At 48.7% G+C, this 13,841-nt stretch overlaps 1 protein-coding gene across 2 annotated transcripts in view; it reads right to left on the minus strand.

Moving 5' to 3' along the window:
- The window catches only part of COL4A6 (collagen type IV alpha 6 chain), an 847,824-nt gene that overhangs the window by 247,270 nt on the left and 586,713 nt on the right, over positions 1-13,841 (minus strand). The window lies entirely within an intron of this gene.

Genomic DNA, 13,841 nt, shown 5'->3' on the forward strand with positions numbered 1-13,841 from the left:
TTTTGGCCTTAGACATCGATGTGCATAAAGATGTCGTAATGTTGGTTTTCAACCAATGAACGGTTTATGGTAGGTTAAGTCAAGAATACCTACATCACGTTACTCATCTCATGGGGAAAAGGGCCGAAGGGCTTGGACAATCCATCTCTCATTCAGAGTTGCCAGGGACTGCCTTTATCTTGTGTGGATTCAGACCCACCCAATTTATGGGCTAGAGACTCTACTAGCCTGCTTGCCAAGCTAATCTAGCCACTGTCATCTCATTATGAGCAGATGAACTTTATCTGAGAGATCTCATACGCAGATAGCCATTGCTGTGAACTATTCAATTAATCATGTCAATATTATGTCAAATATAGCATCTGCATTATCTTTACTGGATGCCCCCTTGTACTAAAGAAATTAAATAGCAAACACAGTAATCTGGCCAGGTTGGTGAGCTTGGTAAACAGAGTAGTGTGCACTTCTCTTTCAACTCATGTAAACACTTAAGGTCACTTACCAATTGCAGCCCAAATAATACCCATACTCAAACAAATGTGTCTTTCATCAACAATACCTGATGAATTAGACATAAAGGGTTGTAGTATTTTACCCACAAGAGTTTAGATGTAGCAACTAGAGGCAAAACATTCATGTCACAGGCACTGGCTAGGACAGAGGTTCCACTATGCCCGAGATAGAAGCACCCCTTGGACTGTTCAATTGTTTTTGGAAGGCAATGTAATATTACTGCTAAAACACAGTGATGGATATGATTTTCTTCAACCAAATATTTACATTTTAATTTAGGCACAACTTACATAACTTCTTAACTCAATGAATCAAGGAAATATTGAAATCTAAAAATGGCATTGGATTGAAAGCTATGCTTGTTAGTATTTAGCTCATAAGCTTTACATCATCTGTGTTTCTTACTTGTTCAGAAATTTGTGATTGACATGATTCACGGTTAAAAACCCGGGTCAAATAAATGAAAGATGTGACAACACTCTCTTGACTAACAGTTTGTAAGTAAATGCAACCCAAATATTTATTTCACCACCTGCAGGCACTGATCTATAGTAAGGGAAAGGAGGGAAAGGCAGAGACTCAAGAAACAATCACATATCAGCGGGAAAGTCAAAGGCAGAAAAGGACTAAGGGGAAAGTTGCTCCTGAGGCGGATCCGGGTCGGGGGGCAGGCATATGTCCCCTCTGTACTGGTTCCATGGCCCCCACACAGCATGCCATTTCCGAGGGCGCCCCCGAGCACAATACACTGTCTTCTCCCTAAACATGCTCCAGTCCATGTTTTCCATCCACGCTGTCAATGTGGGCGGCCTATTGGAGCCCCACAGCCGAGCGATATCGCGCTTGGCTACCATGTTCCCCAGGGTCACCCACTGAGTCTGTGCCGCGTTGTGGTCAGTAGGACTCCAGACATTCAGGAGACAACATCGCGCCTCAGGCTGCATAACAATTCCTGTCACCTCCCCCATCACCTCATGGACTTGCCTCCAGAACTCCATAATCGCACCGCATTCCCAAATAATATGGAGGAAGGTACCCACCATACCACAGCCTCTCTTACATAGGCCCTCCTCAGAGAAACCCATGTGGACCAACCTGGGCCCCGTCACGTAGACCCTATGGAGTATTTTAAGCTGCACCAGCCGCAGGCGCGCGGGGATAGCGACCTCTTTGGGAGAAGAAACTGCGTACTGCCAATCCTCATCATCTAGTTCAAGGCCGTCCCTTATCCATTGGGCGCGCAACCCTAGGAGAAGATCCGCCCGAACATTGATAAGCTTCTTATAAATGAGCGAAATCGTGCTCTCTGGCATGTGACCATCCAGGATCCGATCCTCCAACGGAGAGGACTCGGGCACCTTCTCCCCCTCCACAAGGACTGACCGCAAGGCGTGGCGCACTTGTGCATATCGGAAGAACTCCGTGCTCCCCAGCTCGTATTCCTTCTGCAGCTCCTCGAACGACTTTATCTTACCCTTAACCAAAAGGTCTCCAACCCTGGATATGCCGATCAAATCCCATTTCTCGAACCCTTTTGTGCGCCAAAGCTTCCCCAGAATCTCGGAGTCGAACAGAGGGGTGGCAAGGGTAAGCTTACCCCTCCAGCCCAGCGAGTCCGTCGCCACCTTCCACACATGGACGGCCACTCTGGTGGGCCCCGTGAGGGTGAGGTCCGACGATTTCGAATACAACGCTCTGTGGTAATTACCCTCACGGAGCAACCAGCGGTCCATGGCGAAGCCAGGGCTGAGCGCCGGACCATAGACACCATGGTTAATCGCGCTCAACTGGGTGGCCCAGTAATAACGTCGAATGTCTGGAAGCGCGATACCACCGTCGTACCACGGAAGCGTCAACTTAGCGACTGCGATACGCGGACGCCCGTCCCATAAGAGCGCGCGCTGGTGGCTTTCGATCTCACGGAAATAGCTGGCCGGGACCAGGTCAAGAGTATTCTGCAGGGCATAGAGGAAACGGGGAAGGGACATCATTTTAAACAGTGCAGCGCGGCCAAGGAGGGAGAGCGGCAATCGCCGCCAGCCCGCCACATTCCGCCGCAGGCGCACCAAGGGAGGGAGCAAGTTCTTCTCGTAGCGCAAGATGGGGTCGGTGGAAATATAGATACCCAAATACAAAAAGCCCTGCTGGGCTATCTGGATCGAACAGTTACGCGGGACATCCCCACACAGGACATACAAGTGTGACTTCCCCCAATTAATGACTAGGCCCGAGTTTCTACCGAAAAATGTCAAGACGTCACAAACCACTATCAGAGATTTCTTAGGCGAGGCAAGATATAACAGAATGTCGTCAGCGTAGAGTGAAATACCGTCTTCGTGGTCAGGCGACCAGCGAAGCCCACGTATATCCGGGTGCCACCGTATCCACGCCGCCAACGGCTCAAGAGCAATGGCAAACAGCAACGGCGACAGGGGGCAACCCTGCCGGGTGCCTCTCCCGAGCTCGAAAGGTGCCGACGCCCGCCCGTTCACCACGACGCTTGCAAGAGGCCCCTCATAGAGCAGCCTCACCCACCCCACAAATCCAGGCCCAAAGCCGAATTTGGCCAGCACCGCCCACAAGTATGCCCACTCTACCGTGTCAAAGGCCATTGTGGCGTCGAGGGACGCCACAATAGCCGGCTCTCGTATCGTACCCGTCCTGGCAATCACTCCGTGGAGGCGTCTAAGGTTTAGTGCAGTGTTACGGTGCGGGATAAAGCCCGACTGATCCGGGTGGATCAAGTCGCCAAGTACCCGGACCAGGCGGTTCGCGAGAATCTTGGCAAGGATTTTCGGCTCGACGTTGAGGAGCGAGATCGGCCGATAGGAGCCACACCTATCCCGGGGCTTTCCGTCTTTATGTATTACCACGATCGTCGCCAGCCGTTGATCGAGCGGAAGAAACCCGTTCCTCCGCGCCTCCACGAACATGGCGGTCAAGTGAGGAGCAAACTTATCCGGACAAAGCTTGTACAGCTCTACCGGCAGACCATTTGGGCCCGAAGCCTTGCCGGAGCGCAACGCACGGATAGCACCTGCCACTTCGTCTACAGTGATATCACCATCGAGGTCCTCCCTATCAATGGCGGAAAGGCAGGGCAGAGCGATGTCACGCAGAAGATCACACGAGTCCTCAGTCGATCTATCCGAGACCGAGGCGTATACCGTACGAAAATAGTCTGAGAAACACCGGACTATACCGTCGGGATCAGTGACAACCTCTCCCCCATCCGTCAACAACTCCGGCACCACACGATTAACACGCTCCTTTTTGTCCAGCCATGCCAGCAATTTCCCGGCCTTATCACCAACATCATACAACCGCCCCTGCTGCTCCCTGTGAAGGGCCTTGGCGGCATTTGTCACCAGATCCCTATACTCCAATTGCTTCAGGCTCAAATTGTGCAGCGTGGACGTCTCAACATCCCCTTCCAAGGCCAACTCTAAAGCCGCTATCTCGTCCTCCACTTGTATCACCTCGGCGTCTCTCCGCCGCTTGGCGGCCACTACCAGGGACAAGGCTTCTCCTCTCAGTACAGCCTTAGAAGCTTCCCACAAGGACACCGCGGAGTCAACTGAGCCCTGGTTTTCTCGAAAGTAGTGGTCAACTGTTTTCAGCAACGCGCTGCGCAGCTTGGGGTCTCGAAAGTACCAGGGGTTAACGGGAGCCACCCTGCCCCCCGCCACCCGGCCCATGTCCAGACGTGCCCACACCGGTGAATGATCTGATATGCCCCGTGCCATGTGCCTAACCTCAGTTACCAAAGAGGCGTGTGCCGCCAGAGTGAGCAGATAATCAATCCGGGAGAGACTCCCGTGGGTCCCGGAGTGGAAGGTGTATTGTCGCTGAGTGGGGTGCCGCAGCCTCCAACAGTCTACCAAGCCAAAAGTATCAATAAAGTCGGGAAGCCACTTCTGAGCCCCCCCGGTGTCTCTGGGCGGGTGCCTATCTAGCATTCCAGAACCAACCGCATTGAAGTCCCCTCCCACCACTAGCATCCCTTCGGGGAGTTCCAACAAGGCCTTGCCCAGATCAGCAAACGTGGAGGCCTGCAAGGCAGGAGGGACATAAACAGAAACCAAAACCAACGTTCTGCCCTCCCATCTCCCCGACACGGCCACAAAGCGCCCCCTATCATCAGCAATGGTGGAGTCAACCTCAAATGGTAGGGAAGCTCTGACAAGTATGCCCGCACCCCTGGATCCCGAGGAAAACCCCGAGTGAGCAATGAATTTATAGCCCTTTCTGTTAAGCGCATAACACATATTCCCTATAAGGTGGGTCTCCTGCAAGAGGACCACGTCTGGCAAGGTCCGTTTCAAAAATTGCAGGACTATCCCCCGTTTTATACGGTCCCCTAAGCCATTAACATTCCAGCTGAGTACGTTTAAGCCCCTATCCCCCATCCCTGAACACAAAGAGACCTCCCCCCCCCCCAGAGAACCACAATCAGACAATTCTGACAGTCATTGCTACGCCTTGCAAGAAAAAACAACAACCCCAAACAACAACCCCAACATCCTGAAACCCCCCCCCCACCCTGCACCCCTGCGTCAGCTTACAAAGCCCCCCCAACTTGCAGTGTGCCTGTCGCCCTACCAAGAACAAATCTACAAAAAGCACCCCAAGGGAGGAAAGAGCCCCTATCTTCCCCCCGCCGCCCTCCCATTACTGCATTAAGGTGCGAGTCACTGTCCAGGGCTGAATCGAAACAGGCCAGCACCGAGGGTATCACTTCTGTCCATCCCGGTCGCCTTCCACCCCATCCACGCTGTCCCGGCCGGGCTGTCGCCGAGGGAGTGCATCCAGCCAGTCCCCTGCCATGTCCGGCGATTCGAAGAAGAAAGTCCGATCCTCATATACCACACGCAGCTTAGCGGGGAAAAGCATGGCATACTTCAGGTCCATATCCCTAAGCCGCCGCTTCACCCCCAGGAAACTTTGCCTCTGTTTCTGCACCATCTGGGTGAAATCAGGGTAAAAGCTCACAGAGGCATTTTGAAAAGGCACCGGGCCTGTCACCCTCGATGCTTGCAGGATAGCGTCCCGATCTCGAAAGTGGAAGATCCGGGCGACAATCGGCCGCGGGGGGGCTCCCACCTTAGGCCGTCCGCCAGGCACTCGGTGAGCCCGCTCCACCACGAAAAACTTGCCGAGGCCCTTCGGCGCAAGATGATTCACCACCAGGTCCTCGACGAGGAGGTCCACGGAGAGCTCCTCCGAAGTTTCTGGGACCCCAATAATGCGCACATTATTGCGCCGGGCCCGACCTTCAAAGTCCTCGAGCCGGCGAGCGGAGAGGTCATTCGCGGTTCGTAGCTTGCGGACCTCAGCCTGGAGTTCCAAGACATCGTCCGCGAGGCCAGTAGTCTTGAGGTCCAGGGACTTGACCCGTTCATTGGTTTTTCCCAGGTCCACGCGAATCAAGTTGACATCGACCAAAATCATGTCCACCTTGTGCGCCAGGGTCTCGAACTGTCGCCCAATCGAAGATTGCATCCCATCTATCGCCCCCTGGATATCCTGCAATGATAACTCCGAGGCTGGGGATGAATCGGCCTTCTGTGCTTCCAGCGACTGTCCCGATCCACCAGGCGACTCCTTCTGCTGGGCATAGCGATCCATATTGTTGGATTGGATATAGCCTCCCCGCCTGGTAGTCTTAGACTTTGACCTGTCTGCCTCCGATTTGGTCGACATCTCGGACAGCAGGACGGTCAGTCGCAAGAGGACGTCCCTCACTCAGGTAGAGGAGACAGGTACGACTAGGTCTTCAACAGCCAGTCAGGACCGGGTGGAGGTCTTCCAGACAACAGAGGATCTGTATGACGCACTCCCAACCCGGAGCAAACAAAGGGCGAGAAAGCGAAAGTGAAAGTGCCACGGCATCCGTCCGTCAGTTCACACCTCCCAAGGCCGCTGTTGTTCAATTAGTGGCCGGGCATCCTGCCAACGCAAGCCCCTGGCATCCTTCGGAGGTAGGCCGCAATCTTCCGCCGTGCACAACTTCGGTCCCCGGTGGGCGATCTTGGCCCGGACAACGTCAATCGCCCCAGCTGTGACTCATCTGCAGGATTCCGTGCATGAAAATCAGGATTTAGGACAGGATGAGTGCCGGAGGGCGCGAGGGTAGCGGGAGCTCAAGGCTCACGCGGCCATCTTGGTCAAGCGCTAAGCTCCTCCCCCAGGGTGCTCTTTCTTAAGGAAGGTGAGCAGGATAAACTTGCAGTCATAGTCGGCCAGAACTAGGGCAAGCAGGTTCTCTTTCCACAAGCTGGCAAATGAGGTTTGTGCACTTGGTGAATATCTTTACTTTCATGCACAGACATCTAGCACAAGTGAATATCTAATGTGGATATTAAGCAAACCGCTCCAACAAGGTATATCCTAGCCTTAGGCCATCTCCATTCACAAAGTGTCAATATGTTTTCACTTCATGGAAAGAGTAGGAAACTGTGTCAATGCCACTGTGTAACAAAAACGACGTTGCAACTGTGTGTTCACCTCCTCTCTCAATTGTCTACCAACAACTGACCAGTAGTATTGTAACCGTGATGCCAGAGTAGCAAGATGGAAAAGTGAGTTACGGTAAATGCTTAGTACTAAGTGCTCACAAATAAGTACATCAGCTAAGACCTACATATGTTCCACTTCCTTCGTATGGGAAGATCACAAAATCATATGATTTACAAGGGATGGTGCATCTTTGTGAGAAAGTGCCATCTTTCTTGCATGGTATGCCCCCACTTTTTGCTAAATTGCTGAATGTACTTTGATTAAGTGTACCCTGGACTCCTGCCAATCAGGTGCCCAGGGCCTATGTTCCTTCCTTAAAACAAACCAACTCCAAATTGGCAAACCCTAGCCACATGTCAGCCCCTGGTAAATGGTACCCTAGGTACCCAGGGCCTTGTGGCAAGGGAAGGCCTCTAGGGGCTGCAGCACTCGTTGTGCCACCCTTAGAGGCCCTGTACCCTTACACACCCACACTGCCTTTGCAGGCTGAGTGTCTGGGTGCAGGACAAAACAAAGAGTCGACATGGCACACATCTCTGTGTGCCATGCCCATCACCTACACTGCCAAGGCATATATCAGTCACCCCTCTAGCTGGGTGCTTTACGCCTATGGTGTGGGCACAGGAGCAGGAGCCCTGTGCCCCTACAGTACCCGGGTCCATTCCTGGGCACTGTAAGTGCAGTGCTGCCATTTAAGAGTACATGGTGCTGAGAGCTCGTCAAACACGAGCTCCACAGCACCATAATGGCAACACTGAAGACTGGGAAGTTTGGTATCAAACTTCACAGCACATTAAACCCACACTGATGCCAGTGTGGGATTTAATGTACTAAGCACCCCAGAGGGCATCTTAGAGATGCCCCCTTACAACTAACCTACAATCCACGTCTGCTCTGAGGCTGCCCAGGCTGCCACACAGCAGACACGTTGCTGGACCCCTGGGTGGGAGAGCCCCTGCTCTCCCGGGCCTGCAACAATGCACATCCTGGGTGAGGTGATAAATCTCCTCCCCCAGGATGAGCCAAGGGAAGCTTCAAAGGCATGCCGCCTCTTGGAGTTTGCCCAGGCCACTGCAACCCCCACTCTGGTGGGAAGCTTGGCCGGAAACCCCATACAAAGACAGGGGATGTGCCAGCCTGCCCACCCCACCCCTCAGGTGGGGGAGGCGAGGTGAAGCACATCTCCGGGCTCTCGCCATCTTGAAGATGGGGGGCCCTACCCTATCAGGATTAGGCTACTGCCCCCCTCCCACAGGAGAGAGGCAGGATAGGGGGTGTACCCACCCCAGGACAAGGACCCATTGGTCCCTGGCCTTCACCTACCTGTAACACCCCTAAATCTAGTATTTAGGGGCACCCTGAACCTTCCTTCCCGAGATTCCAGATTCGAAAAACTACAAGAAGAGCAAGAAGAACAAAGACCTGCCCTGCAGCTGCTAAAAAGGGAAGAAGACACCAACTGCTTTGGCCCCAGCCCTACCGGCCTGTCGACTCCCGGACCTGCACCAGCGCGGCATCTCTCGTGACCAGCAACCTCACCAAACCCCGGAGGACCTGGCTACCTTTTGGCTCTAAGCCCCTGGGACTCCCATGAGTAGAGGCTCTACTCAGAAACCTACTTTTAACCCCTGGCAGCAGCCCGGAACCGCGGACCCAACACACTCTGCACCAGCCAAGCCTGGCCAGTGCCGGAGTGGACAAAGACCCTGAGGACGACCCCACGGCGACTGTGACCCCGAGTCCGGCACCCAAGGACCCCCCTCGACATTCCGGAAGAAGCCTGCAGCCTCAGAACAGAGTGCCACCCCAACCGCGATCAACAAGAGGGTAAGATTTCCGACATCAAAAGGCACCCCTGCACCCGGCGCCCTGCGGCCCCCTGTGCCCAATCCCGGGGTACCCACCTAACCTACAACTACCCAACTTACCTCTCGAAGTGGTGGTGGCACCTGAAGCATCCTCGTCCCCGAGCTTGCAGCCTTTTTCCAAACCGGAACATTCCCATTGATTTCCATTGAGCGCCCGACGGCTCAAAAGCACCCTGCACCCAGCCGCCCGAGTGGCCCTGGCAGTGCAATCTCTACACTAGCCTACTTCCCCACTTGCCCTGAGTGAGTGACCAGGAGCCCAGCTCCCACAGCCGCGTGGCCTGCTAGTCAGCAGCCACCAAACCAGGCCCCCCTATTCCTCATAGGCTAACATTGGGCCTAACTCTCTCTGCACCCGGCCGTCCTGAAACCGCTGAGGGTGAACTGACTGTACCTACCTGACACTAGGAGACCCCTGAGTCTATGCCCAGAACTTCAACTCTGCCAGTCGAGAACTTACCCTTAAACCGCGATCTTCATTTTCCTCATAGGGTAACATTGGCTGGCTTTTTCTTGGAAATTCTTCTAAGTGTGAACTTTTCAAAACTCAAAATATTCACCAAAAATCAGCCGAGTACCAAAAACGAATTTACTCACCTGCTCTTAGGTGAGCTCCCAGTGCTGGATCTTGGTGACCAGCACTGACTCTGAAAAGTACCCACAACTACACTTACCTTTAACTCCTTTTTCTTCCATAGGAAACCATTGACTGCTTTTCTGTGAAATTTCTTCTAAGTGTTGATTTCTGCAATCTTGAAATATTCTTTTAAAATCGTACACTTTCTGCAAACGTAATTACTTACCTGTTTCCGATAAAGACCCCAGTGCTGAGTCTAGGTACTCAGACCTGGATTACAAAAGTAACGATAAAGTACTCTACATGCAACTTGAATTTCTTGCCATAGAGATCCATTGAATGTTTTCTTTGAAATATTTTCTAAGTGTCAACTTTTGAAATAGCTAAATATTATTTAAAAATCAGTACAGTAATTAAGTCGAGTTTCACCACTTGATTCTGAATATTGTCCCAGGGCTGGATCTAGGAGCCAGACCTGGAATTCCAAAGGTAATCTGAAAAGTAATTTATTACAAATAACCTGAATTTACCATTGAGCTCAATGCATTGTTATGTTTAGGAAATAGGATTGTTTATTGCAACCAACTGTGACTGTTTACAAAAATCCATTGCTTATTGCAAAAGTATTTATATTCAACCTCTCATTCTGAGAAAGTATATTTTTATTCCCTTTGTGGTTCTAAAAATAAAACAAGCATATATTTTATAAATATAAACCATTGGCCTAGAGTTCAGTTATTGAGTGTGTGAGACCATTTGCTGACTGAGTGTGCACAACAAATGCTTTACACTGTCCTCTGGTACTGCCTTACTGCTCGACCAAGCTACCACTTTAGAGAGTAAGGTTATACCTAACTTTAACCTCTATCGGCCCCTGGGGGACTGTGGACTCTGTACACCCTGTACCTATTAGGGAACAGTATATACAGAGCCACTTTCTCACAATCATTTCCTCTCTAAATGGCAGTATTTTATTGTCAATCATCTTCTGGTTGATTTGGCATTCCAAGTCATTTGCTAAAGAACACGCAATTAGTCCATGGTACCATCTTGCCCCTGTAGAACACAGCATAGGGCTCGGAAGGAGTCATTTGAACTGTCCACTTTATGAGTGGTGTCAGAAATATAAAAGAAAAAAACACACATCTTTTGAGAACATGCGCCATGAGACTTGAACAGATGCTCAGTCAGCAGCGCCACGCAGCTGTTTTTATTTTTTAACCTACTGCCGATTAGTTTTCAACTACCTTTCCGCTTTGAAGATCTGTGTTTTAAATGAGCTCATTCTTGTTTCAAGAAAGTCTTACTGTTTCCATTTCTTATCAATTCAGTTCCGTTTAGTGTTTTCTCCTTTTTTCTGTTCATTCTTATTCTAATCCAAATAAGTCTCTTGTGGGTTTTCCAGTCATGACAGGTTCCCTTTTACATTTCAAAACAGGTTCTCAATCCCTTTTTCCACTGGCTCTTTGGGGCTACTAAAGAATACATTTTGTGCCTCAACTAGAAAGGCAACTTTCACTACCCTGTTATTGCTACACACAGGATGCGTCATTTCTCCTCTGGTCTCTGACTTTAGATAAAGGTCCACTGTTTAATCTTTAACAATGCCCTGTGCTCTGCCAGGTTTGGGCAGCCGACTGGGACTTTGAGGGCCACTCTCGATTATTTAAACCAGTAAATTCCTTGAATGTGGACTTTTAACCATATTTCCAAAGAAGGCTGTAGTGCTTCTTTTGGCCCAGTTCATAAGCCCAACTACCTCTATATTAGGGTGTCAATCAATTAGGATCAGCACTGGTCTAATTTTGCCTCATTATTAGTTGTACCAGCATGGTTTTCCTACAACTTGTCTTTCACCCACGAAAGGGTATTCAAGACAAGAATATGTTTGTTTTGATGTGCTGTGTATACTGCAGTGTCTCTTCATAGTTTAACCCTACTACATCTTAGTATCTGATACCAAGAGCTGCTAAGAGTTACAGTATCAAAATAATAAAGCTAAATTGTGTCCATCTGAAACGAAACTGGTGCTCATGTAAAGAGCTCTGATACCCGATGTCTCGGGTCTAGTTCGCGCTATATAAAATGCTAAAAATAAAATAAAGTAAAAATAAAAATGTTGTTACATGTTTTGAACGGCTACATTTATTGCACAAAATGCAGTGGTATAAACACTGAACCATGAAATATAGTAAATATTTCACAGTTGCTGGTGAAATACTGATTTCAACATCATAATGACAGCCCAAAACCACTCTGTGGAGTTTTACTATTGTATGGGCTACCATAAATTTGGGGAATGGAATAGCAAATTAGGTGGCATGGTATTCTAAATTAGGCCGCAAACATGTAAATTGAGTGGCATATTCTCTGGCAGCATTATTTTAAACCATTTTCACTAGAAATTTTTTGTGAAATCCTCAAATTACGTGGCAAACGGAGTAAATCCATAATTGTATTCAACACAAGAGAAGGGCAGCAGGGTTTTCGGCAACTGCACCACCTAGTCTGGTAACTAATATTTATAATCACACGTATTGCCCACCTCAAATGCCACCTCAGGTGCCACATGGCCACAGATAAATACAAAATGCTTAAGGGTTGATGAGAGGTAATACAGACAAAAACAATAATGAGTTAATAAGCAAAAAGAGTTCTTTCGCAGATGCGGTTGGTTGTGCGATGTAAATCCTTTATTAAATATATCCTTCAAACATTTAAGATACAGCCAATGCATTTCACTCTTCAAAAGGGCTCTTCAGGGCAAAAAATGTTTCTATTCATGAGTAGGTAAGGTTCAGGTGTCCAGATTAAGAAACGCCAAAGGAGAGAAGCGTCATGAAACGTCACTCGTTCAGTCAGATATTTCCAGTATCCCAAAGGCCTTAACGTGTTTGATATGTCACTGAGGCCTCAATAGACCTAGTCTCTGGCGTCTCCAAAAAGTCTATAAAAGGTATCTCTGTGTATTCAGATATTCACCCCGTGTTCAGTCCAAAACAGTCATGTTTTGGACCGAACACGGGGTGAATATCTGAATACTGGAAATATCGGACTGAACGCGTGACGTTTCATGACGCTTCTCTCCGTTGGTGTTTCTTAATCTGGACACGTGAACCTTACCTACTCATGAATGGAATTAATTTTTTACCCTGAAGAAGCTCTTTTGAAGGGTGAAACGCGTTTGCTGTATCTTAATTGTTTGAAGGATATATGTAATAAAGGATTTACATTGCACAAGCAACAGCATCTGCAAAATAACTCTTTTTGCTTATTAACTCATTGTTTTTGTCTCTATTGACTATCATCAACCCTTAAACAAATCCATAATTGTGTTTTAAACTCTGCAGACACAGAATCGCATAAATCCTTTTGCCCTCACCATTGTCCATAGTTTTATCAACAAGTTATTCATCAAAGATAAACCAATACATTCTAATTCAGTTAGTGTTCATTGTTAAATACACTTTGAAGAAAACAACGTTTTCAAGCTAGCTACTCCAAACACAAACAATATAAAAAATACGTAACTGGAAAGATGTATAATATGGTACTATATTGTCATCTCAGGATTCTGGTTAGATTTACAAATCCCTAGCACTCATGGTTTAAGATGTGACTAGAACCCCTCAAAGGCAATATTGCACCATATTACATGGTTATCTGTTACGTACACTATATACTTGTATGAATATATAACAAAACCCTGTCAGGCTTAGAGTGCTACATAAATTATTCAAAGAAGGAAGTAGGGAACTATGAGAAGTTCCCAAGTTTTAGGTGGAGAGCAGCTTCTTTATATAGACCACTCTCCAACACCACCAACACTCTAAAACTGCACAACTCTAATGTGTGTGCCTCGAGTGGTAAATAACTTTTATAATTTTCCATCTCTGCATGGATGGCACTAGCTAATTCTATACTTAAAGACTTTGCTGCAAAAACGACAAACAACTCAGTCACTTTTCACAGTGTCGGTGGTGTTGTAGAGTGTTCCATATAAAGGAGGGAGCTACTCTTCACTTAAAAATGGGGAACTACCCAGAGTTTCCTCCTTCCTATCTCAAGAGAGAGGGTTGCGGTATGCTGGTGTGCTGGTGTGCTGCTAAATTGCTGGTGGTGGTCGGGTGTCAGCGCCAGCGCTAAATATTTCAAAATAACTCTCAAAACTCCATTATGAGAGAGCCGGTACTCGATCTCAGGGGAATAAAACCTTTTAATGAATAAAAATTCCCCGAATAGGAACACATGAAAACATGAGAGAAACATTTCAGCAGTGTTTATTACCTTGCGTTCAAGTGCTGTCTCTCTCTTGTAATGGAGTTTTAAGAGGCATTTTGAATAATGTGCACAATAATCAGTTA

Source organism: Triturus cristatus, chromosome 5_2 (assembly GCF_964204655.1).
Source record: "Triturus cristatus chromosome 5_2, aTriCri1.1, whole genome shotgun sequence".
In the NCBI taxonomy this organism is placed as follows: Eukaryota; Metazoa; Chordata; class Amphibia; order Caudata; family Salamandridae; genus Triturus; species Triturus cristatus.